The sequence below is a fragment of the Notamacropus eugenii genome, chromosome 5 (genome assembly GCF_028372415.1).
Source record: "Notamacropus eugenii isolate mMacEug1 chromosome 5, mMacEug1.pri_v2, whole genome shotgun sequence".
NCBI lineage: Eukaryota > Metazoa > Chordata > Mammalia > Diprotodontia > Macropodidae > Notamacropus > Notamacropus eugenii.
In genome coordinates this window covers 37,928,173-37,952,928 of record NC_092876.1, presented here as the reverse complement: position 1 = coordinate 37,952,928, position 24,756 = coordinate 37,928,173, and the positions used below count along the sequence as shown (strand labels likewise).

The following is a 24,756-nucleotide window of genomic DNA, read 5'->3' as shown; positions in this document are numbered from 1 at the left end:
TGAAGCAAATTCAGAGAATGCCTCTTCCTACCTCAACAAAAGCCAGCCAGGGCTGACTTAACATTCCTTAAGAGACCTTTAACCTAAGACACATCTTGAATAATGGGATGTTTTCCATATCTTAATATTTGTAGACATATACTATGTTATGGCATGTTAATGGTAAAGAAAATACAGGCATCTTAGGTTTTAATTTCTATTTGAACTTTGTTTACCTTTCCTATGTCAGCTATTTCGACTATCTGTTTAGGACAGGAAGCCTGCCACTCACTAGTGGTGGGATTTCCTTTCTTGTTGTATGTCACTGAGACATATGTTTACCCAGCCTGGAATTGCAAGGCTCAACTGACATTGCTCTATTAATTGTCTTGTCTTACTGAATTTATGATTTGTTCAACTAAGAGAGTTCGTTTCTCACAGCAAAATGTATATAAGCTAGAAGATTTCTGTACGGGGTAGCCAGAACGTTTTTCTGGCTCCATAATGCATTATGTTACTGTTTTCTTTAATAGGGAATTGATTAATTAATTAATTAAATCATAAAATGTATGTTTTTAGCCTGTTGCCTTTCTTTAACGAAGTTTTCAGGTTAACAGTGCCAAAAAGTTGATCTCACAGGAAGTTTGGGAGAATGCCTGTTCAGCCTGAGCTGAGATAGGATTCTCCTGATTCAGTTTCCTCACTGACACCTGGCAGACTTTAAGCCTGGCCAATTGACAATCTGCTCCTGCCTGAAACTGACATGAAGTTACGCAGGTGTTGTTTCCCTGAAATATCCCTACCTTAATGATAATTTCCTACAGTCTAAAGATTTGTAAACATAATACCAGACCTATTAACTAATAGATCATTGGTAGGGGAACATCTGAGGTTAAGTCCAAAAATTAAGATATTAAGCTTAGGATTTTAGACCAATATAAATAAGTTAGAGTCCTTTAATTCTTAGTAATAGTATGGAGACAATCAGGTCAAGGGCTTGTGAAGTTAGTATACGTAGTTAGTAGTATTTTTGTCTCAGTTGGATATTAGCAAAAGAAGAATGGTTTGTAGATTATCTTGTAAATGCATTAAAAGAAACATCACATGACCAGAAGTTGGAATTGTCTTATGACGTGATATGTACTGTGCTAAAAGTGATTGCTTATTGTATTTCTGTATGTCCTGGAGCCTGTTTATAATTCCTTGTGAAATCTCATTCTCCTGATGGGGGAAATTAATAGTAAATTAATGCAAAATGTAAAATCTGGGTCCTAATGTGAATTTCTTAAACATGACAATTGTCCAAAGTTCCAAATTTGGTTTTGTAAGAGTGATAAGAGTATAAAGTTTAGGAATGGTAATCTAAAATTGTATTAAGGTAAGTTTTGTAGGAAAGTAGACTTCTGAAATTCTACAAGATGAAGGGAAGAAGATGCTGAGATGCTGTAGTGAAGACAGCTTGAACGAGCATCCAGACAAGAACACTGCAGATATTCCTCCCTAGACTGCTGTATGAGATGGAACCTCTAAATGGACAATTCATTGATTCACCTTTTTCTTTTGTGTCTCTGTATCTGTACTTATGAAAGAGGACTGCCCCCCTGTAATTTGTCAGTGCATCAGTCAACTTTGCTCCCTTCCCATATTCATCAGATGAAGGGAAGAATTCATAGGGGAAAGAAAGTGAGGAGGTATGGATTGGATTTAGGTGTGGAAACAGAAATTTTAACAAAGAGAAAAAGGGAGGAATTTGTGGGAAACAAGGAAATTCTGTTTCCACAGTTCTGGGTGATAAGGGTTATGATCTAGCATTGTAAAGTTAGAGGTCAGAAACTGGTGGTAAGGCTCAGTGAGCTGTTTGAGGGAAAGCCTATCAGAGAGGAGAACAAGAAGTCACATGGCCAGGGGATGGTGGGGCGCTAAGTTTAAAATTTGGAGCTATAAGAAGCTTCCAGTATTCTGAGCGTATTGTAGTCTTCCTGTAGCCATACTGGAAACTACCCATTCCTTCAAGGGAATGAATGTAATCCATTTTAATCAATTGTTCTTTATACCCTTCTGTGTGTCAAGTGTGTCTCTAACAATAACACACCTTCAAGTCTGCAAAGCACTTTACCCATTCTAGGTCAGCTGGGCCCAAGTGAAGGTGCACCAAGCATCATTATCCCCATTTTACAGGTAAAGAGACAATGAAAGGATGAGTCAAAAGGGGACTCAGAGGCCAGAAGTTCAGGCTCCTCATTTCTAGATGAAGTTGAATGTCAGAGAGGGAAGAGAGCTGCCAGAAAGAGAGGAAGGGGCAGAGCCAGGATTTGAATTATTACCTTTCTGGCCACTGAGGAAGGGAGGAGAGAGAGAGGGAGAGGGAGAGAGAGAGGGAGAGGGAGAGAGAAAGAGAGAGAGAGAGAGAGAGAGAGAGAGAGAGAGAGAGAGAGAGAGAGAGAGAGAGAGAAACAGTGAGAGAGAGAGAAAAAAAGGATCTCAGAATTATCTTGTAATTCCAGAGCTACAATACTACCATCACATGAGGAAAGATCCGTTTTGGTCCTCTCCCTTTGGATTATGGAGGAAGAGGGGCTGACTCTGATTCAGGCCCCAGTTTATCTGACCCATCTCTGCTGGGCTTGGTCCCCTCAACTTCCCCTCCTCACTGCCCTCTACATATCAGCTAGATGTAACCAGAGACAGCAGGGGATGCTTCTGGGCCTTGTCTGGCAGCACTAAGGCTCTCAGAAATGGATCCAGGGAAGCAGGAGGAGCAGTAGTAGGGCAGGCAGAGGCCCCAGATGGAAAAGTCTGCCTCTGTTAATTCTTCTCTGAAGGACCTTGGACAGGTCACCTCGTTTCCCCCTCCCCCAATTTAGAGTGTGAGTCCTCTGAGAACAGGGTTCATGTTTCCCTTTCTTTCTGTCCCCAGGCCTCATCCCAGTGCCTGGCTCACTTTTCTTGTTATTTGGTCATTTTCAGGCATGCCCACCTCTCTGTGATCCCACTTAGGGTTTCCTTGGGAGTCCTGCTGACAGAAGGAGGGCTGCACCTGCTGCCTACAGAAAAACTTTCACTTCTTCTCCTACCACAAAACACAGACTGACACCCAGATCAACATGCTCAGCCACTTCCAGAACACCTGCTGGGTACCCCCAAGGGGCTGGTTCTTTGCTTCCCAGCTCCAGAGCCTGGGAAGCAGCCTGCCCTTAAAATACCCCCCTCCCCCGCCCCCAAGAATCTGTGATGGCCCTGGTAGATGGACTGATGCTGGCCAGCTCCAGGCTTTCACTCCAGAGGAAGCTGGCTCCTGCAGGACCTCCTCTTCTCAGTAGGGAATATTAGTTCTCTAAATTATGTGTGAAGAGAAAAGAATACTTGGACTCTGGGCAGTGGACAGAGCACTGGACTAAGACACAGCAGGCCTGGATTCTGATCTCCAACTCTGCCACTAACTTCTGGTGTAACCTTGAGTGAGTCACTTCCTTTCTCTCCACCTCAACTCTGAGGTCTCTTTCAGCTTGAAGGGAATGGAATCCAGTATTCTGTTGAGTGTATAGGGCTGTACATATATGTGTCTTCATAATGAAGGAGCCTTAGTGGGTGGGAAGGCGAAGCAGCAGGGAGTGGGAGAGATAAAGGGATATGTGTTCTGTATGTCACAACTGTAGTAAGATTGCTAATTTTTCAAGAGCAGAGATGGGCGTGGGGTGGGGGACATCACACTGAATTGATGCAAAGTGAAGTGAGCAGAACCTGTTCTGTTACTGTACACACTAACAGCTATACTGTATGATGATCAACTGTGAATGACTTAGCAATTCTCTGAAATACAAAGATCCAAGACAACTCATGATGACAACTGTCTACCTTCAGAGAAAGAACTGATGACGTCTGAATGTAAATCAAAGCATATCGTCTTTCACTTTTTATATTTTGGGGTGTGATTTTCCCTCCTTTGGGGCCTATGTCTGTTTTTCATAGCATAACTAATATGATAATAGGTTTTGCTTCGTTGAATATGTGTAACCCATATCAAATTGTTTACTGTCTAAGAAAGGGAGGGAGAATATTTGAAACTCAAAATTTTAAAAAATGAATATTTAAAATTGTGTGTGCATGTAACTGGGTGGAATAAAATACAAAGGGGATAAGAAGACATTTATCGATTGGCTCACGTAGGCACTTTCTAAGAGAAAGGCAATTTGAGATGTAAATCCACAAGTAGGACAATCTAATTTGGGCAACCCAAAACACACCATTGGGGGCCCAAAAATAGGCACCGGGTGGGATCTAAGTCTTCCTTACCACCATTCTGCTTCCCAGAAACATCTCTGAGTTCAGCCTGAGCTCTATAGCAAACTTTTGGAGCCTGACAAAGTTCTGTGTAAATTCAACCATATGAAAAAAGGATAAATAATAAATCTTTTCTCCACACCATGGCTTCCATGGTATGTTCCCCCTCCATTCCACACTCTGCTGTCACAGACTTCCTTTGTATTTCATCTCAAATTCTTTTCCTCAGTCTATTCTCCCAATATCTTCAGGGAGCTGCTTCTTTCCTTGTAGAAGGGGCTGCATTCATGTAGGTTCTCTCCCCTATTAGACTGTTATTGGGCTCATGCTTCATTTTCAAAGAAGACCTTGACCTCAGAAAAATGATGATATGACTTTGTTTTGAGTGAAAGAGGGCTGTGCTAGGTCACCAGCCTCACTTTCTCCTGAGCCATCTGGATCTGGTGACCAGGTACTCATCAGAATGACTGGAGATGGCCCAGGATGCAATCTTGGCCTTTCAGGTACTCATTTAGAGGGAGGTAATGCTCATCAAGTGAATAAGCCTCTTTAAGAAGTAGTCAAGAAATGGCCCTTTTAATGAACAAAAGAAAAATAAAATTAAATCACAATTGGAGGGAAAGAGAAACTGTTACTATTGACAATCACTCTAAGCCAGCCATTAAGTAGAGCTAGACTGTGAACTCCTTAAAATAAAGATTCTTTTTGTCTTTTTTTTTGTATCTCCACCACTTAGCATTGTGCTTGGCACCCAGCAGATGCTTAAGAAATGCTTTTTGATTGATTGAATATCTTGTATCCCCATTGTCTCCTTCAGCGTCTTCTAACTAATGATAAAGACATTGGGGCTGTTTATCCTGCAGAAGAGAAGGCTGGGGTGGGCGATTTGAGTGGGATCGGACCTTAGTGGTCTTGTAGTCCAACCTCTCATTTTTCAGAGAAGGAAACCAAGGCCCAGAAAGAGGAAGGCAAGAACTCTCTCCACGTCACCATGATGTCTTTCCGTTCCCTGGCCTCCTTGAGATTCTGTGATTCTGGGAGCAGAGGGAGATTCATCTTCCCCTGAGAGCCAACAGCCTTCAGGCAGCTCCTTCCTACTTGCGCTTTGATCAAGAAAGGCCTTGATGGGGCTGCTGGGCTAGATTCTGCTTCTAGACAACCTCAGCTATGCTTCACTTGTGAGTCACTGTGAGGGACAGGGCCTTGTTGCAAAGAGTAAGAATTAGTCACTTCCCTTGGTGAAGTTTGCTGGTCTCCTTTGTGTAATCAAAAGGCACCAGTTTTATCTTGGGGTTTTTAGTGTAGAATCAGCTTCAGCTTGTGTGATCCTCGTTGCAGCTCCAAGGTATTTAAATTGTTTTCTTTTCACTTTTCATATTTTCTCCTCTACCTGGAAGCTTTGAAACTTGGCTGCAATATTTCTGTAAGTTCTCCTCTTGGCATCTCTTTTAGGTAATCATTGGTGGATTTTGTTTTTATTTCTTCTTTGCCTTCCCATTCTAAAACTTCAGGATAAATTTCCTTAATTATTTTCGTATGATATTGTATCCAAATTCTTTCTTGGATCCTAACTTTCAGGTAGTCCAACAATTCTTTCATTGTCTCTCCTCAGTCTGTTCTTCATATCAGATGTTTTCTTATTGAGTTGTTTTACATTCTCTTCTATTTTTTTCATTCTTTTGATTTTGTTGTTTCATTTCCTGTTGTCTTATAATGTTATTAGCTTGTCTCACACAAATCTAGTTTTCAAGCAGTTTTTTCTTCCTTCAGCTTTTGAACCTCTTTTTCCAATTAGTTGAATTTCTTTTTCATAAATTTGTTTATTTTCTTGGATAGCTCTTGTTTTTTTCTCTCCCTCAATCTCTCCTATTTGGTTTTTGAAGTTCTTCTTAAGTTCTTCCAAGAATTTTTTAGGGTTTTTGAGCATTTGATATTACTAATTGTGCTTTGTTAAGTAGCCATAGCTTTTGATTGCTTTCTTGAGTACTTGTGCGTATGTATGTATACACATGTACATATAAACATATACATATGGATCTATGTATATATCTGTGAATATGCATGTATCTGTATAGATATAGATACATATATACACATGTGTATATATACATACACATCTAGGTCAATATATGAATTTATCTATCTCTGTCTCTATGTCTACGTGAAAGACAGTCCTTTTCTCCAAGGAGCATGATGTTCGTTGGAGTAGAAACTAGAAAAATCACTGACCAACAGTGAAGAATCACCATCTTCAGAGTTTCCATCTGGTTAGAGTCTTCCCCCATGGCCCTTCCCCTCTCCCTCCCACTCCTGCTCACCCCAGCCCCCACACTAGGTCTGGCAAGACCTTTTCTGGTGTTTATACATATCCTCCTAGTTGTTGTTGCTCAATAAGACCCAATTTGGGGAGTTTTCCTGTCACAGATACTGGAGGGGCTTGGAATTTCCTTCTCTAGCTCATTTTACAGATGAGGAAACTGACTCAAACAGGGTAACGTGACTTGCTCAGAATCACAGAGCTAGTGAGCTTCTGAGCTGAATTTGAACTCGGTCTTTCTGACTCCAGGCGTAACTGACTCTAACCACTCCATCATCTCCCACTCTATAAGAGGGGAAGATGATAGAAGGGAGGGCAGTTTGGGGGGGGGGGGGTATAATCAGAAGCAAACACTTTGAGGAAGAATAGGATCATAGGAGAGAACAGAATAAAGGGGAAGATAAATAGGGGATAGGAAGGAGGGAAATATAGTTAGTCTTTCACAACATGAGTTTTATGGAAATGTTTTGCCTGACTACACATGTATTACCTATATTGAATTGCCCATCTTCTCAATGAGAGTATCTGGGGAGGAAGGAGGGGAGAAAACTTGGAACTCAAAGTTTTAAAAATGAATGGTTTTTTTTTTATTTTTTTAATTTTTTTTATTTAAATAAGGAGAATTCTTTCATATGGAAAGAGCTAATACAATCACATATTTGAAAAGAGAAACAACAGGGACTGAAACAGAGGGAAAGGACAAGAGAGTGCCACTCCTGGCCTGGTGATTCTAAGATTCTAGTTTCCCATCCAAGTTAAAATAGTTTTCAAAAAATAATATTTAAATAGGTTGCACATTACACTTTTAGCCATCCTCTGCCCTTTCAAATATCTGGTCTACATGAAAAGACAAAGAGAGGAAAGGCCAAAAAATTGATAATTGATAATAATTGATCATTGATATCCAGATTTTCAATTTATACCCTAATGGCCCCAAATGTGGCTCTGCAATGGTTGTGAGGAAAGATTTTTTAGTTTCTGAAAGTAGAAACCACACCTTCTGTCTGTACATCTGAGCATATACTACCTTTGTCCTTTTTGTTTTCCTTTAAGATGAAACCAAAAGCCAGAGTTTAGCAATGCAGAACTTAAAAAAAAAAAAATTCCTGACAAGAAATGAATCTAGACTTAATGTAACTGATAAACAACATACTACAATTACACAGATATATACTCTGGACTTTTGCTTACTCAGGTAGATAACAGAGTGGCAAAACATGGCTTTCTTAGACTACTTGTGGAGTAACCCAGTTGCCTCTCTTTCCTGAGTAAGCTGCACTTTATCTACAGCTGGGGCAAAGCTGACTAGCATCCAAGACCAAAGCAAATCTTAAGCAAAGATTCAGTGAGTTTATTCTGAATCCTCACCTCAATAGCAGAAACGTTAAAATCCACTATTACCTAACCGGAACTGCAGGGTTTTTTGTTGTTGTTTTTATGTATAATCTGCTCTGTTCCCTCCAGGAAGTGACAAAACCCCAACAGGAGGGAGGAGCCAAGATGGCGGAGTAGAAACACACACATATGCTAGCTCCTACCCCACAGACCATAAAATATCTGTAAAGAAGAATTCCCAATAAATTCTGGAGCAGCAGAAGCCACACAACAATGGAGTGGAGGAGATTTCTGTTCCAGAGAGCCCTGAAAAACCAGCAGCAAAGGTCTGTCGTGCACCAGACCCGGAGCAGAGCCCAGCCCTGTCTAGGCCGTGCGTGGCACTGTGGGGAGCAGATCCGAGCAAGCTTCAGGGACAGAATCTCCAGTGGAAGCTCAGGTCCCTCAACCCACAGGCACCAAAAGTCAGTGAGAGCATCTTTTCAGTTGGTTGAGAGGGGAGTGGGGTGTCCCATAACTCAGGCCCCCTCGGGAGGCAGTAGAAGAGGAGGCAGCACACAGGGGCTCCCAAAGCAGGCAGGGGCTCAGATCCATTGTCAAAGGTCTCTGCATAAACTCCCTGAGGGAACTGAGCCCCCTGTGGTGGCCCTGCCCCAATCCGAGCACCTAACCCACACTGAGTAACAGCCCCGCCCCTGGTGAAAGCCCTGAGGCTAGGGAGCAGCATTTGAATCTCAGCTCCTAAGCCCTAGTGCAGGGATCTGGAGGTGAGGTGGGTGTGGAGAGAAAACTCAGAAGTCAAGTAACTGGCTGGGAAAATGCCCAGAAAAGCGGGGAAAAAAATAAGACCATAGAAGGTTACTTTCTTGGGGAACAGGTGTCTACCCCTATCCCTTCAGATGAGGAAGAACAAGGCATACTGTCATAGGAAGTCAAGGGCCCTCCCACCAAAGGGGACATAAGCTTGGCTCAGGAAATAGAACACCTTAAAAAACAAGTTAGCAGCTTACTAAAGGAGAACCACAAACACACTAAGGAAAACAGCAGCTTTAAAAAGAGGCTAACTCAATTGGAAAAAGAGGTCCAAAAAGCCAATGAGGAGAAGGAGGTTGTAAAAAGCAGAATCAGCCAAATAGAGGAGAAGGTTCAAAAGCTCACTGAACAAATTAATTCATTGAAAGAGAGAATTGAGTCCAGGGAAAAGAATGACTATGAGTTAAACCAAGAAGTTAGTAAACAAAACCAAAAATTTTAAAAAAATAAAAGATGATGTGAAAGAACTCATTGGAAAAACAGCTGACCTGGAAAATAGATCCAGGAGAAATAACTTAAAAATTATTGGGCTACCTGAAAACCACGATCAAAAAAAGAGCCTAGACACTATCTTCCATGAAATTATCAAGGAAAACTGCCCTGATGTTTTACAATCAGAGGGCAAAATGGATATTGAAAAAATTCACAGGTCACCCCATGAAAGAAACCCGATCAGAGAGACTCCTAGGAATATTGTGGCCAAATTTCAGAGTTCCCAGATCAAGGAGAAAATACTGCAAGCAGCTAGAAAGAAACAATTTGAGTACTGTGGAAATACAATCAGGATAACACAGGATCTGGCAGCTTCAACATTAAGGGATCAAAGGGCTTGGAGTAGGATATTTCAGAAGTCAAAGGAACTGGGACTGAAACCAAGAATCACCTACCCAGCATATCTGAATATAATACTTCAAGGGAAAAAATGGACATTCAGTGATAGAGATAAATTTGAAGATTTCCTGATGAGGAAAAGACCAGATCTGTATTTAGAATTTTGACTTCCCAAGACAAGAATCAAGAGAAGCATGAAAATGTAAAAGGGGGGAAAAAACAGAAAAGAAAAAAAGAAAGAAAAATCATAAAAGACTCTCTAAAGCTGAACTGTTTACATTACTACATGGAAAGAAAATATTTTTAACTCTTGAATCTTTTTTCAGTATTTGGGTAGTTGGAGAGATTGTACACACACTCACACACATACACATAGATAGAGAGCACAGGCTGTGTTATATCAGAAGAGATGATATCCACATACATACACGCACAAAATAAACAAATAAAATAAAATAAAAATTATGGGGTGAGAAAGGGAGTAATGAAATGGGGCAGGTTATAACTCATAAAAGAGATAAGAAAAATCTTATTCCATAGAGGAGATAAGGGAGAAGGGGGGAGGGGAATAAAGCTACTCTTCCCACATGTGGCTGAAGGAAGGAATAACATGCTCACTAAATTTGATATGAAAATTTATATCACACCACAGGAAAGTAGGAGAGGAGGCAACAAGTGGAGCGAAGGGACTGTTAGAAGGGAGGGCAAATGGGAGAAGGGAGTCACTAGAAACAAGTACTTTTAAGAAGGGACAAGGTCAATTGTAGGGGGGGAAATAAGGAGAATAGGGTAGGTCAGAGGGCAATATAATTAGTATTACACAACATGATTACTATGGAAGTCTTTTGCAAAACAACACATGTTTAATCTATATTGAATTGCTTCCCTTCTTGGTGGGGCTGGGGAGGGAGGGAGGAGGGAGAGAAGTTGGAATTCAAAGTAGTAGAAACGAATGTTAAGAATTTTTACTGCATATGATCGGGAAATAAGAATTACAGGGATAGGGGTATGGAAATTTTTCTTGCCCTGCAAGAAAAGAGAGAAAATGAGGATAGGACAGGGGTGGGGTGTGATGGAGGTGAGGGTACACTGAGGGAAGGAGCAATCAGAATGCAAGGTATTAGGAAGTGGGGGGAGGGGGGTGATAGAGAGAAAAATTTGACGTGTTACAAAGTGAGGTAAAAGCAATTAGTGTTAAAACAATAGACTGAATTAAGTACTGAGAATAAATCAATGACATCTTTAGTTTGGAGAAAAGAATTTCAGTCTAACTTTCCAAGAGAAAGGCAACCTCTGATAAAATTTGGCATTGAGGGAAAAGTCAAGGTTTTAATGGTAAATTTGATTTTATGATTGCCATTTAATCAGGAAATAGAACATGTATAGAAAGACATGTAAGCCACTTAAGACTTGCCTAAAAGATGCTCCTAAGCCAAAGTGAAACTATAATCATATTTTAAACCTGGTTATAGGAACTTGCCATTTTGAGATGCTATGGGACTACTAAGTGACTGTTCTTCTGAGTCTAACTCCAGGTATGGGAAGCAAGAAAGGCGATCCAAGCCTCCATTACATGATGCCAGTATGCTCACAAGATGCTGGTATGAACTGCATAGGTGATATCAAAGGAAGAGTGGGAGAGCAGCTGTTCAGCATGGGCTGAGGTGGGATTCTCTTGACTCAGTTCCCCCACTGACACCTGGCAGACTTTAAGCCTGACTGAATGCAAGTGGACAATCTAATCCTGCCTGGAATAGACATGAAGTTGGGGAGATATTGTTTCCCTGCAATATCCCTACTCTTGGTGGCAATATCCTATGGTCAAAAGGTTTGTAAGCTTAATACCAGATCTATTCAATTATAGATTATGGATAGGGGAACGTCCGAGGCTGTCTAAAATTAAGCTATTAGGCATAGGACTTTAGACCAACAACATTAAGTTAGGGTCTTTTTATTCTTAGTAATACTGTGGAGACAATTAGATCAAGAGATGTGAAGTTAGCAACATAAGTATTGTCTGTGTCTCAGTTGGCTTATGTTTAAAATAAAAAAAAAATTCTTTTGTGGTCCATATTGTAAATGCTTTAAAAAGGTGTTTCACCTGACCAAAAGTTTGAATTGCTTTATCTGTTATAAACTGTGTTAAAAAAAAAAAAAATAAACCCCAACAGGAGCCTTTGAATGTATCTGCACTTGAAGAACAGGGGTTTAAACTGTCACACTACCTCGATGTTTACCTCTAAAACCACACGACAGAAAGAGGGATATTTCACCTTAAAATGTTTCTTCACTAAAAACTGCTTTCCATCAGACAAAGGAACAGAGGAGCAGTGAAGCCCCTTACTGTCCCTCAAAAAATCTGATTTTAAATCTTTATCTTAGAGGAGAAAAGAAACTGCAGCTGAATAGTTACACAGTGGTGGTGAACACAATGAAATTTGTATGCAATTTCTTGGCCTTTCCTGCACAGAATAATTCAGACATTATATATAAGTAGAGCACTGAAACATTTACTTTTTTTTTTTACCTAGACCTACAACATCAAATACATATAAATGAATTCTCGTGTTTTGGGGAAGTAAAAGAGAAAAAGGTAGAGGAACAAGTGACCTTGTTGTCCTGATTTTTCTTTTCTCATACAGGAAGTACTGTCATTTTGCTGGCATTGTATGCCTGAGGGATATATTATTTTCAGAGTCATCTGTGTAACAGCATGTAGGACTGCCATGTATAATAGGATAATGAAAGGAAGAATAGTTTTTTTCCCCTTTTGATAAGCAAAAGTAGTAGCATGCACCTAAATCTGCTGTGAACAGATTTAAATGAGTCTCTAAACTACACAAGTAGAGACTTAACTTTGTGTGGCCTGAGCTGGCAGACTCAGAAGAAGGACAATTCAGCAATGATCATGGTGTGGGGGAACAGAGGGAGAAGTAATAAAGATAGAAGACTATTCATGTGCTCACATGAGCTCCAAGGCATAGGGGAAGAGAAGGAAAAGTAGATGATGTATGCATGGGGCAGGCCAATGCCGGGTTGATCCAACAACAGGGCATTCCTTGGAGAACAGGCTCTTGGAATAAGGCTGTTGGAAATGAGAGAGAAAAATAGTCAATCTGGTGTCAGTAAGGTCTGAGAGAGGCAGGTAGGTGAAAGCTATGGAAAAAAAGAAAGGATGCCTAACCACATTCCCCTGCCCCAGATGTTACTAAATAGAAGACATACTGACACTCCACTATAAAGTTATAACCATCATCAAAGTGATAAGGAATTTAGCATAGTTCTGTAAGGATTTGTTTTTTCCCACATTCTACAAGGGGTAAAGGAGATGCTGTTACTTATGTGGGGAAATAGCTTGAAGAGCTGTGCCTACTGTATAAACATTCACATTCATACCTAGCTTGTAACTTTAATGCATCCCTATGAATCCTTAGAGGACACAAGTCTTATAACATTACCCGACAGTCCCCTCTACAATGCCCTCCTCATACAAAAGTCTTCTTTGGAACCACCAGTAGATCAATATCAAGCCATAGTCATTCTTTTTTTTTTAAATTAATTTATTTAACTTTTAACATTCATTTTCACAAAATTTTGGGTTCCAAATTTTCTCCCCATTTGCCCCTCTCCCCACCCCAAAACACCGAGCATTCTAATTGCCCCTATCACCAATCTGCTCTCTCTTCCATCATCCCTCTCTGCCCTTGTCTCCATCTTCTCTTTTGTCCTGTAGGGCCAGATAACTTTCTATACCCCTTTACCTGTATTTCTTATTTCGTAGTAGCAAGAAAACTTTGAGGTCCAACTTCTCCCCATCCCTCCCTCCCCACCCATTCCCTTTGGGAAGGCGAGGAGTTCAATATAGGCCATATCTGTGTAGTTTTGCAAATGACTTCCATAATACTTGTGTTGTATAAGACTAACTATATTTCCCTCCATCCTATCCTGTCCCCCATTACTTCTATTCTCTTTTGATCCTGTCCCTCCCCATGAGTGTTGACCTCAAATTGCTCCGTCTTCCCCATGCCCTCCCTTCCATCATCCCCCCCACCCTGCTTATCCCCTTATCCCCCACTTTCCTGTATTGTAAGATAGGTTTTCATACCAAAATGAATATGCATTTTATTCCTTCCTTTAGTGGAATGTAATGAGAGGAAACTTCATGTTTTTCTCTCACCTCCCTTCTTTTTCCCTCCACTAAAAAGTCTTTTGTTTGCCTCTTTTATAAGAGATAATTTGCACCATTCCAGTTCTCCCTTTCTCCTCCCATTATATTTCTCTCTCACCACTTAATTTCATTTTTTTAAGATATGATCCCATCCTATTCAATTCACTCTGTGCTCTCTGTCTCTATGTGTGTGTGCGTATGTGTGTGTGTTTGTGTGTGTGTGTGTGTGTGTGTGTGCAATCCCACCCACTACCCAGATACTGAAAAGTTTCAAGAGTCACAAATATTGTCTTTCCATGTAGGAATGTAAACAGTTCAACTTTAGTAAGTCCCTTATGACTTCTCTTTGCTGTTTACCTTTTTATGCTTCTTTTCATTCTTGTGTTTGAAAGTCAAATTTTCTTTTCAGCTCTGGTCTTTTCATCAAGAATGCTTGCAAGTCCCCAATTTCATTGAAAGACCATTTTTTCCCCTGAAGTATTATATTCAGTTTTGCTGGGTAGGTGATTCTTGGTTTTAGTCCTAGTTCCTTTGACTTCTGGAATATCCTATTCCATGCCCTTCGATCCCTTAATGTAGAAGCTGCTAGATCTTGTGTTATCCTGATTGTATTTCCACAGTATTTGAATTGTTTCTTTCTAGCTGCTTGCAATATTTTCTCCTTGACCAGGGAACTCTGGAATTTGGCCACAATGTTCCTAGGAGTTTCTCTTTTTGGATCTCTTTCAGGCGGTGATCTGTGGATTCCTTGAATGCTTATTTTGCCCTCTGGTTCTAGAATATCAGGGCAGTTTTCCTTGAAAATTTCATGAAAGATGATGTCTAGGCTCTTTTTTTGATCCTGGCTTTCAGGTAGGCCCATAATTTTTAAATTGTCTCTCCTGGATCTATTCTCCAGGTCAGTTGTTTTTCCAATGAGATATTTCACATTATCTTCCATTTTTTCATTCTTTGGGTTTTGTTTTGTGATTTCTTGGTTTCTCATAAAGTCATTAGCCTCCATCTGTTCCATTCTAATTTTGTAGGAACATTTTCTTCAGTGAGCTTTTGAACCTCCTTTTCCATTAGGCTAATTCTGCTTTGGAAAGCATTCTTCTCCTCACTGGCTTTTTGAACCTCTTTTGCCAATTGAGTTAGCCTATTTTTCAAGGTGTTATTTTCTTCAGCATTTTTCTGGGTCTCCTTTAGCAAGGTGTGGACCTGCTTTTCGTGCTTTTCTTTCATCTCTCTCATTTCTCTTCCCAGTTTTTCCTCTACCTCTCTAACTTGATTTTCAAAATCCTTTTTGAGCTCTTCCATGGCCTGAGCCCATGGTATATTTATTTTGGATGTGTGGGATACTGAAGCCTTGACTTCTATGTCTTTCCCTGATGGTAAGCATTGTTCTTCCTCATCAGAAAGGAAGGGAAGAAATATCTGTTCACCAAGAAAGTAACCTTCTATGGTCTTATTTTTTTTCCCTTTTCTGGGCATTTTCCCAGCCAGTGACTTGACTTGTGAGTTTTCTTTCCACCCCCACCTCGCCTCCAGATCCACCCAGCCGGTGCTTGGGGTCTGAGATTCAAATGCTGCTCCCCAGCCTCAGGGCTTTGGGTGGGGGCAGGGCTGCTATTTAGTGTGAGATCAAGTTCAGGTCCTCAGGTGGGGGCAGGGCTACCTCATGGGGCTCAGTTCCCTCAGGGGGTTTATGCAGAGACCTTCAACAATGGATCCAAGCTCCTGCCTGCTTGGGGAGCCCTTGTCCACCACCACCACCCCCACTGCTGCCTCCTGTGGGGGCGCAAGCCACAGAGACACCCCACTCCCCTGTCAGCCACCCAAAAAGACTCTCTCACAGACCCACACCACCTGTGGGTGAAGGGACCTGTGCGGCCGCTGGAGATTCAGTCCCTGAAGCCTGCTCTAATCTGCTCCTCTCGGAGCTGTGTGGCCAAGGAGGCAGGGGCTCCCTCTGGGTCCGGGCATGATGGACCTTTTGTGTCAGGTTTTCAGGTCTGTCTGGAGCAGAAATCTCATCCACTCCCTTGTTCTGTGGCTTCTGCTGTTCCAGAATTTGTTGGGAGTTCTTCTTTACAGGTATGGGCTGTGGGTTCGGAGCTAGCATATGTGTGTTTTTCTACTCCGCCATCTTGGCTTCTCCCTAAGCCATAGTCATTGTTATCAGCAGGTGGCTGGTTGGTCTTCAGAAGAGCATGGGAAAAATTTAAACTTCCTCCCCCTAACCTGGGAGTGACAGAATGACATATTTTTGTTGTTTTTTGCCATTGTTGCCTTGAAAAGGAACATAGCTCGCACAGACATTTATCTGGAGGAGTTCAGTTGACTAAAGATGTGGTCCATTTTCCAGAGAAAATAGTGGTGATCTTTGAGACACCTTCTGTAGAGTCCAAGTTTCATATGATCCAGGAGTAGCCTAGGTCTGCTTTGCTGAGGGAAGAAAAAGACTTCAAACTGCCTTGCAGAGCACACATTTTTGCTAAAAGACAAAAAAAATGTGCACCATTACTGCTGTGCAGATCAGTTCCCACTGTTTCTTTAGTGATGGGCTCTGCAGAGAAGACAGGAAAACAGAGAAGGACCAGAGGCCCCTCAGAGAGGGGCAAAGCTCAGAAGGAGCTTTAGAAAATAAAACAAATGCACACATGTATCAGCCTAGAGGAACAAGGATTGTGGAGAGAATTGACCTAAGCAATCACTGACAACTGTAAGGAGCTGCCAGAGGAACCTTGTGAGTCAGCTGTTCTCAGTCATGCAAGACAAGTTTGGAACGCATCAGTGAGTTAGCAAAGCCATGATCTGTCCCTGGCTGTCTTGGGAGACAATCTCTCAACTAGATTTAGATGGACCTGTGCATCTTCCCTCATGCTGAAGACATCATCCTGTTAAAAATGAGTGTTAAAAATTATTTTTACATGCAACTGGATAATAACATATACAGGCAATGGGATATAGAAATCTATCTTGCCCTATAGGAAAATAGAAGGGAAGAGGATAAGAAAGGGGAGGGTGTAATGAAAGAGAGGGCAGACTGGGGGAAGGAATAATCAGAATGCATGTCATTTTGGGATGCAGAGGGGAGAGATGGGGAGGAATTATTCAACTTAAAATCTTATGGAAGTGAATGTTGAAAACTAAAAAATAATTAATTGATTGATTTTCTAAAAAGCACAATTGGCCACCTGGAAAAAGGTGTGTAAAATTTCAGTGATAAAAAGAGCTCCTTAAAAGGTAGAATTGACCAATTGCAAAAGGAAGTATGGAATTTCACTGAAAAAATAATTCCTTAAATTCAGAATTGGGCAAATGGAAGCTAATGACTTTATGAGACACCAAGAAACAATAAAACAAATTAAAAGAATGAAAAAATAGAGAAAAATGTGAAATAGCTAATTGAAAAAAGAGCTAACTTGGAAAATATGTCCAGGAGAGATAATTTAAGAATTATTGGACTCCCTCAAAACCATGATAAGAAAAGGCCTAGACATATTTCAAGAAATTATCAAGGAATTCTTCCCTTTAATCAAAGAAATATCCCTAGAGGATAAAAGTAGAAGGAATTCATGAATCACCTCCTGAAAAGGAATTCCTTCATGAAAACTAAGGAATATCATGTGTGTGTTCGTCCTTCGTTGCCAAAGATCATGCCGTCAGAGGAATAATGGCATGACTTGCCGTTGACTTTGTTTTGAGTGAGGGAGGGCTGTGTAGGTCACTAGCCTCACTTCTCTTCCAGAGTCATCTGAATTCAGTGACCACATATTCATGAGGATGACTGGAGATGACCCAGGATGAGGCAAATTGGGGTTAAGTGACTTGTCCAAGGTCACACAGCTAGTGAGTGTCAAGTATCTGAGGTGAGCTTTGAACTCAGGTCCTCCTGACTCCTGCACTGGTGTTCTATCACGTAGTTGCCCACAAGGAATATTATAGCCAAATTCCAGATCTCTCAGCTTAGGTAGAAAATATTCTAAGCACCCAGATGGAAACAATTCAAATATTGTAAAGCTACAGTCAGGATATCACAAGATTTAGCAGCTTCTGCATCAAAGTATCCTAGGGCTTGGAATATGATATTCTGGAGAGCAAGAGAGCTAAGATTAGAACAAAGAATCACCTACCCAGCAAAACTGAGTATAATCCTTCGGGGGCAAATGGATATTGGATGAAATGGAGGAATTTCAAGCATTCCTGTGAAGAGATCAGAACTGAATAGAAAAAATATTTATTTCCAAGTGCTAGACTCAAGAGAAGCATAAAAAGGTAAACTAGAAAGAGAAATCCTAAAGGATTCAATAAAGTTAAACTGTTTACACTCCTACATGGGAAGACGATACCTGTAACTTCTAAGAACTTATTAGGGCAGATAAAAGGAGTATGCATAGACAGAGTGCATAAGTGTGAGTTGAGTATGATAGGATGATACCCCAAAAATAAAATTTAAGATGTGAGAAGGAGTAATGCACTGTGATAATGGGCCAGGAAGAGATATCCCTCTCATAAAAGAGGGATGAAAGACCTTGGTAGTCCATGGCTCATGGAGGGGCAGTGGCCATTGGCATGTCCAGCTTCTTGCCCCCTCCTCCAGCCATTCAGCCAGCTGAGCCCCACAGGGTGGTGGCCTTGACCCCTGCCAACGTGAGTCATTTCATATTTCTGTTTATCAGACCAGGGAAATTAAGGCTGAAGAAATTGTACACCACACTCCCTGATAAAGAGAGAAAAAAAATCACCCGAGAAATCATACACATGATTCTGTCTCATGGTCAAAAGATAAGTAGTTTTGTGATGGGGTGGGGGATCTACAAGTTGTTTATAAAAGACATGCTAACATATTTTTGCTGTGAGGTACAAAATCAGGACAATGAGCTACTGGCACTGGAGATTGTACATTTTTATATGGAATTACTAGACAAGTATTTTGAAAATGTTTGTGGGCAGGATATTATATTTAATTTCAAAAAGGTTTCTTCTGTCCTTGATGAGTTTGTCATTGGTGGAGAAATCTAGGACACCTCAAAGAAAACTGCCATCCAGTCTATAAAAGACTCTGATATGTTACAGGAGACAATGGAAGGATACATGAGCACAGTTGCACGTTAATGAAAAAATCTACTAGACAACTCAGTGACGCTGCATATCACATATTTGCAAAACTTCAGCTGGATGGAGTTCTTTTCTGATGTGCCAGAGCCTTATGCAAAAAGTAACTTAAATGGATTGTGTGTGAAACATCTGGGATACTTTGGGATACTCTGTTCAACTAGCAAAATTTAAAACTGTAGCACTGTACATGGATGGTGTACACTGGAAATTAAAGCAGCCATCATTCAGTAGCTTATATATTTTGTTTATGCAATGATTTTACCAGCAAAGTAATAGTTTTAAAATATTTTTTTAGAAATGATCTGCTATATTTTTACTAGTATTCTCAAAGAGCAACCATTTTTTAAAAGTTATTATGAATATACTACTTATCTTGGACTGAAATGCTTTTATCTAACTACATAGTTTTTTTATTATGATTTCATATACGTCAAAGTAATATAAAAGTTCAGTTATTAGACAACTGTAGCCATATTTCATATATTTATATATACACATATATACATATATACATGGGGTGTCTGTGGGTATATACATACATATATACATATATATGACTTCAACAAATCTTCAGCCACTCATAGCAGTCTTTACTGTCTTATCTTGAACTTTTTATTCAGGCTTGACTTTGGGAAAATGATAGCAATGAAAAAAAACACAACTACGTATCTTTTAAAACAAAAACAAAATCTTCAAGAGCAGCTGTCTAGGATGAAATTTTTGTAATTAAATTTTGGGAGTCAGAATTGTAAAATATATGAAGTATTGCAATTTGTATATTCACAAAAATCGTAGAATTTCAAATCAGAAGGGAGTTAGTCTATCCTATATTTCAAACGTACTAATTCACAAGAATGTTTTTTATAACTTGTTTTTTTTTTGTTTTTGTTTTTTTATACCTCAAATGGTTAAAGTGGCAATGTCTATGACTTGCTTTAAGAAGTGTAATAAGATGACTGAGTTGACTTCTCTAATGCACCCAGTATAATGCCCTGGAATTCCAGCCAATTCTTGCTGTTGACTGTGATGTCAGCACTTCTCTTTTTGAATGCATAGAGAACTCATGTCCATTGAAATGAGACGGATTCACACTCAAGGGTATGAAAGCCTCCAGTCAATAAGTATTTTGTAAATTTCAGTCATAATTTTCTAACAACTTAGGACTTTTCTGCATTTTGATTTACACCAAGTGTTTTCCTTAGTAACTCAACAGTGTTAGTGTGGAGGTCTAAGTTCACTCATATTGCAGTGATTAAAGGGACAGTCATGGTCAGTTTTCTTGGGAGATGAATCTGCCTACTATGTGGGTGTCTTAAGGAAATTTTGGATGAGATAACTTCTAAAGGAATTTACCAACACTAAAAATTACTCTTTCTAGGCCTTATGTGCATGTATTTATTACATAATTTCCTGGTTGATAAGACAAAAACATAGTAGATAAGGTAAATTAATACATTTTAAGTTTTGTTTTTTTTTTTTCGCAAAATGAACACTATTTGTAAACATTGTACATATTAGCACTAATGATGTCTAGGCTCCTTTATTGATCATGGCTTTTAGGTAGTCCCATAATTTTTAAATTGTCTCTTCTGGATCTATTTTCCAGGTCAGCTGTTTTTCCAATGAGATATTTCACATTGTCTACCATTTTTTCATTCTTTTGGTTTGGTTTTATAATTTCTTGGTTTCTCATAAAGTCATTAGCCTCCATCTGCTCCACTCTAAATTTTAAAGAACTATTTTCTTCAGTGAGCTTTTGAACCTCCACTTTCCACTTGGCTAATTCTGCTTTTTAAATCTTTCTTCTCCTCATTGACTTTTTGGACCTCTTTTACCCTTTGGGTTAGTTGATTTTTAAAGTTGGTATTTTCTTCAGCATTTTTTGGATCTCCTTTCACAAGCTGTTGACTCACTTTTCATGATTTTCTTGCATCACTCTCATTTCTCTTCCAATTTTTCTCCACCTCTCTTACTTGATATTCAAAATCCTTTTTGAGCTCTTTCATGGCCTGAGATCATTGCATATTTATTTTGGAGGTCTGAGTTGTAGAAGCTTTTAATTTTATGTCTTCTTCTGATGGTATACATTGTTCTTCCTCATCTGAAAGGATGGAAGAAAATACCTGTTCACCAAGAAAGCAACCTTCTATAGTCTTATTTTCCCCTTTATCAGACATTTTCCCAGCCAGTTCCTTGACTTCTCAGTCCTTTGTCAAGTGGAGGGTATATCCTAGGGGCCTGTAAGTTCTCAGTTACTCCAAGGTGACTCAATCAAGGGAGAGAAGTTTTCTCCTCTCCTGGCCTGCATTCTGGTCTGGGAGCAACAACCTCTTTTGCCCAGGATCTCTGAGTAGAATTCCCTCTCCACAGCCTCCACCACCTCCACCACACCAGTGCTCCTCCTCACCCCAGGGCTGCCACTCAGGGCTGAGATACAGATCAATGGTTCAATTCCCTCAGGGTCTTTAGGCCATAGACTCCTAAAATGGATGCTGCTGTAGGGACTTCTGTTGCCCTGGGACAAGTGTCCAGACATGTTCTCTTCTCACTCAGGTGAAGCATTTTCTCACTGACTTTTGAAGCTGTCTTTGGCATTTGTGGGTTGAGAATCTGGGAACCACAGCTTCTGTCTGGAATTCTGCACTCAGAAGCCTGCTCTAGCAGTGTGGCCAAGGCTGAGCTGTGATCTGCTCTGACACTGGTGCAATAGACACATCCTTGGCCTTCCAGGCTGTCTTGGGCTAGAAAACTCTTCCACTCTGTTATTTTGTGGCTTCTGTTGCTCTAGAATTTGTTTACAGCCATTTTTACAGGTATTTTATGGGCTATGGGGGTGAGAGAGCCAGAGCAGCTCTGTCCTTCTACTCTGCCATCTTAGATCCACCCCCTGTTCAAACATTATTGAAGCAGGATGGCTTTATTTTTCTCCCATCCCTTTCTCTGAGCTTCTGGTCCTGATGAAAGTTTTTTGATATCACAAAAGTATATTGATGTCACCCACACATGCTGTAAGGAAGCTCTGAGACCAGGGGTGGGGAGTCTGCAGCCTTGAGGTCAAACGTGGACTCCTAGGTCCTTGGGGGTGACCTTTTACTCAGTCCAAGTTTTACAGAGCAAATTCTTTTTTTAAGGGATCTTTCAGGCCCAATTAGGCTTTTTCTTGAAAGGTCCAGTCATCATGGGAATTTCCCTTTAAGTCAAAAGGGGAAAAGGGAGGAGGAATTTCCTGATACTGCCTTTGGACCAAACTAGGGAAGGGCTGGAACACTCTGTAAGTTACAACTAGGGATGGGACTCAGGGGCTGCTGTTCAAAGTACCCTGGAAATGAATACTGAGGGATAGAGGGGCCCAAGCTTCTGAGGAAGGACATAACTAGATTTTATTTCCACTCCTCCCCACCCCCACCCCAATTCCTCCTTTTCTTTTTCCTCACTTGATTGTCAGAGGAATTGATTAGGAGTGACCGAGCAATTTGGGCATATATAGATACCCAGAAACACACTTGACATGCTCATCAATTTCCCCCTTAAGTGACTCATCCAGGGTCACAGACACGGTCTGAAGCTGAATTTGAACTGAGGTGTCCCTGACTCCCCTGCACTCTATCCATTACATCACCTGACTGCTCATATATATGCACAGTGTCTCCCTGGGCTAAAGAAGTTGAGCATATTTTGAAGTCTCCCTTTATCAACTGCTTGTTTCTCCTTGATAATATTTAATATAAATTCTGGACTTTAATAAGGGCCAAAGCTTGAATTAAGAAGAGTCTGGACCTAACAGTCTCCTTTTTTTCTTCTAAATTCAGAGAATGCCTTTTGGTATGTCAGGGAAGCAAATGGGGCCCACTTAGTAACCTCCTTACCAAACGCTTCTCCTGGAATCTTAGTGACAAGGAAAATCATAGATGTCTTGGGTTGTAATTTCAACTTTGTCCACTTTGTTAAGATACTCTTTTTTGTGTCCACAACTTCAAGGGACTGTTTATGACAGGTGCCTGCCATCAGAGTGACGGGATTTTCTCCTTATTGTATGTCATGGACACATGCTACAGAAAGGAAATTCACACAGCTTGGGATTATGAAGCCTAATTGACACTGCTTTGTTAATTGTCCTACTAAATTTACAATCTGTTCAACTAAGAGAGTTCCTTTCTCACAGTAAAATGTATTTAAGGTAGTCGATTTCTGTACTGAGTCAGTCGGATAATCTCTGGTTCCATAATACTATGTAATTGTTACTTTATGGGAAATTGTTCAATTGATTAAATCATAAAATGCATGCATTTAGTCTGTTGCGTCTATGTAACCAACTTTCAGGTCAACATACTTTACAAAATCATTGGTTTGTGTTCCTCTGTGACTCATGCCGCATCTGGGGCTGAGCAAGGCTGTTCATTTGTGAGAAGATATTTTGCCACTGACAGTTTTGCTGCTTTTATTTTCTCTCTCAGTATCTTTAGAGGAAAGAACAAACTCGTGTCCTGTGGAGCTGGGGACAGCCAGACTGGGATCCACACAGATGGTGACCAGAATCTGCTTGATGGTAAGAATCTGGGTGTGGGGGCAGGTGGACAGGGACTTCCCTGACTCACCCCCCACCCCACCAAAAGACAGGGCATAGTCATTGTGTTGCCTCAACTCCTGAAGGCAGAGAGGAGGATTCAGAGGAAGACACTGAGCCAGATGCGGGAGCTTCTCCCCATTCCCCCCCATCAAGTCCTGTTCTGACTCTTCCCAGCTCCATCCTCCTCATCCCCTCACCCAGCCTTTCCCTTGCATTCCCCTCTTCCTAATTCCCTGACACCCCATATCCCCTTCCTTCTTTCCCTCCTCCCAGTCTCCTCCCACCCTCTCCATGCCCCTAGTGTAGACACAAAAGGATCCAAAGTGCAAGTTCTTTCCTATTGAATTCAATGATGGGTAGAGGGGGAGAAGAGTAGAGGGGTAGAGGAGGAAATTAGAAACATCTAGTAAGAATGAGACCCCAAGGGGTAGGGAGAGAATAGGAAGGGATCTCTGAGGCTCTGGACTCCAATTACTTCCTGCAATTGTCATTAAGTCATTTTTCAGTTATGTCTAACTCTCTGTGACCTATGGGCAGTTTTGTTGGCAAAGATACGGGATTGGTTTGTCATTTTCTTCTACAGCTCATTTTAGAAATTAGGAAACTGAAGCAAACAGAGTGGAGTGACTTGCCCATGGTCACACAGCTAGTAGTTGTCTGTGGCTGGATTTGAACTCAGATCTTCTTGACTCCAGGCCTAATGCCCTATCCACTGAACCACTTAATATTATATAGATGAGGAAAATGAGTCCTGGAAGAGCTAAATACATCTGTTTGAGATCACTCAAGCAGTAAAAGCAGAACAGGTAGAATGTGGCTCCAAGGGATGGCTGTCTCTTAAAATCCATCTCTTGGAGAGGGACAGAGGGGATGGAGTCAGGAAGACCTGAATTTGAATCCTGCCTTACTCTTTTACTAAGTTAACCTTTCAGCCTTGGTTTTCCTACCTGTGAGATGGGTATGATAATAGCACCTCTTTCACAGAGTTGTTGTACCACTCAAATAAAAAGTGGGTAAAGCTCACTGGAAACCTTTAACGTGCTACATTAACGGTGAATTAATCATGATAAAGCTTACATCTTGTCTACACCATAGCACTCTCTCCGACACCCTCCCCCTGTTCTCTCCCACCCCCGGCCTTCCCAGGTTGGTGCTTTTTTTGTATTTTTATTTATATATTTAAATTTATTTTTAGTTTTCAACTTGGCTTCCACAAGATTTGGAGTTCCAGATTTTCTCCCCATTTCTCCCCTCCACCCACCCAAAGACAGCATGTGTTCTGATTACCCCTTCCCCCAATCTGCCCTCCCTTCTGTCACATCCTTCCCTTCTCTTATCCCCATCCCCTCTATTTTCTTGTAG

At 40.7% G+C, this 24,756-nt stretch overlaps 1 long non-coding RNA gene and 1 pseudogene across 1 annotated transcript; both read left to right on the top strand.

The window, feature by feature from the left end:
- Window positions 1–5,534: 5,534 nt before the first annotated feature.
- Window positions 5,535–11,738, top strand: LOC140504072 (uncharacterized). The gene is made up of 2 exons (XR_011966953.1): window positions 5,535–5,605; window positions 8,042–11,738. It is a non-coding gene; the product is annotated as an uncharacterized lncRNA (long non-coding RNA).
- A 6,513-nt stretch (window positions 11,739–18,251) lies between these two features.
- LOC140503162 (AP-1 complex subunit sigma-3 pseudogene) lies at window positions 18,252–19,123 on the top strand (annotated as a pseudogene).
- The last annotated feature ends 5,633 nt before the right edge of the window (window positions 19,124–24,756 follow it).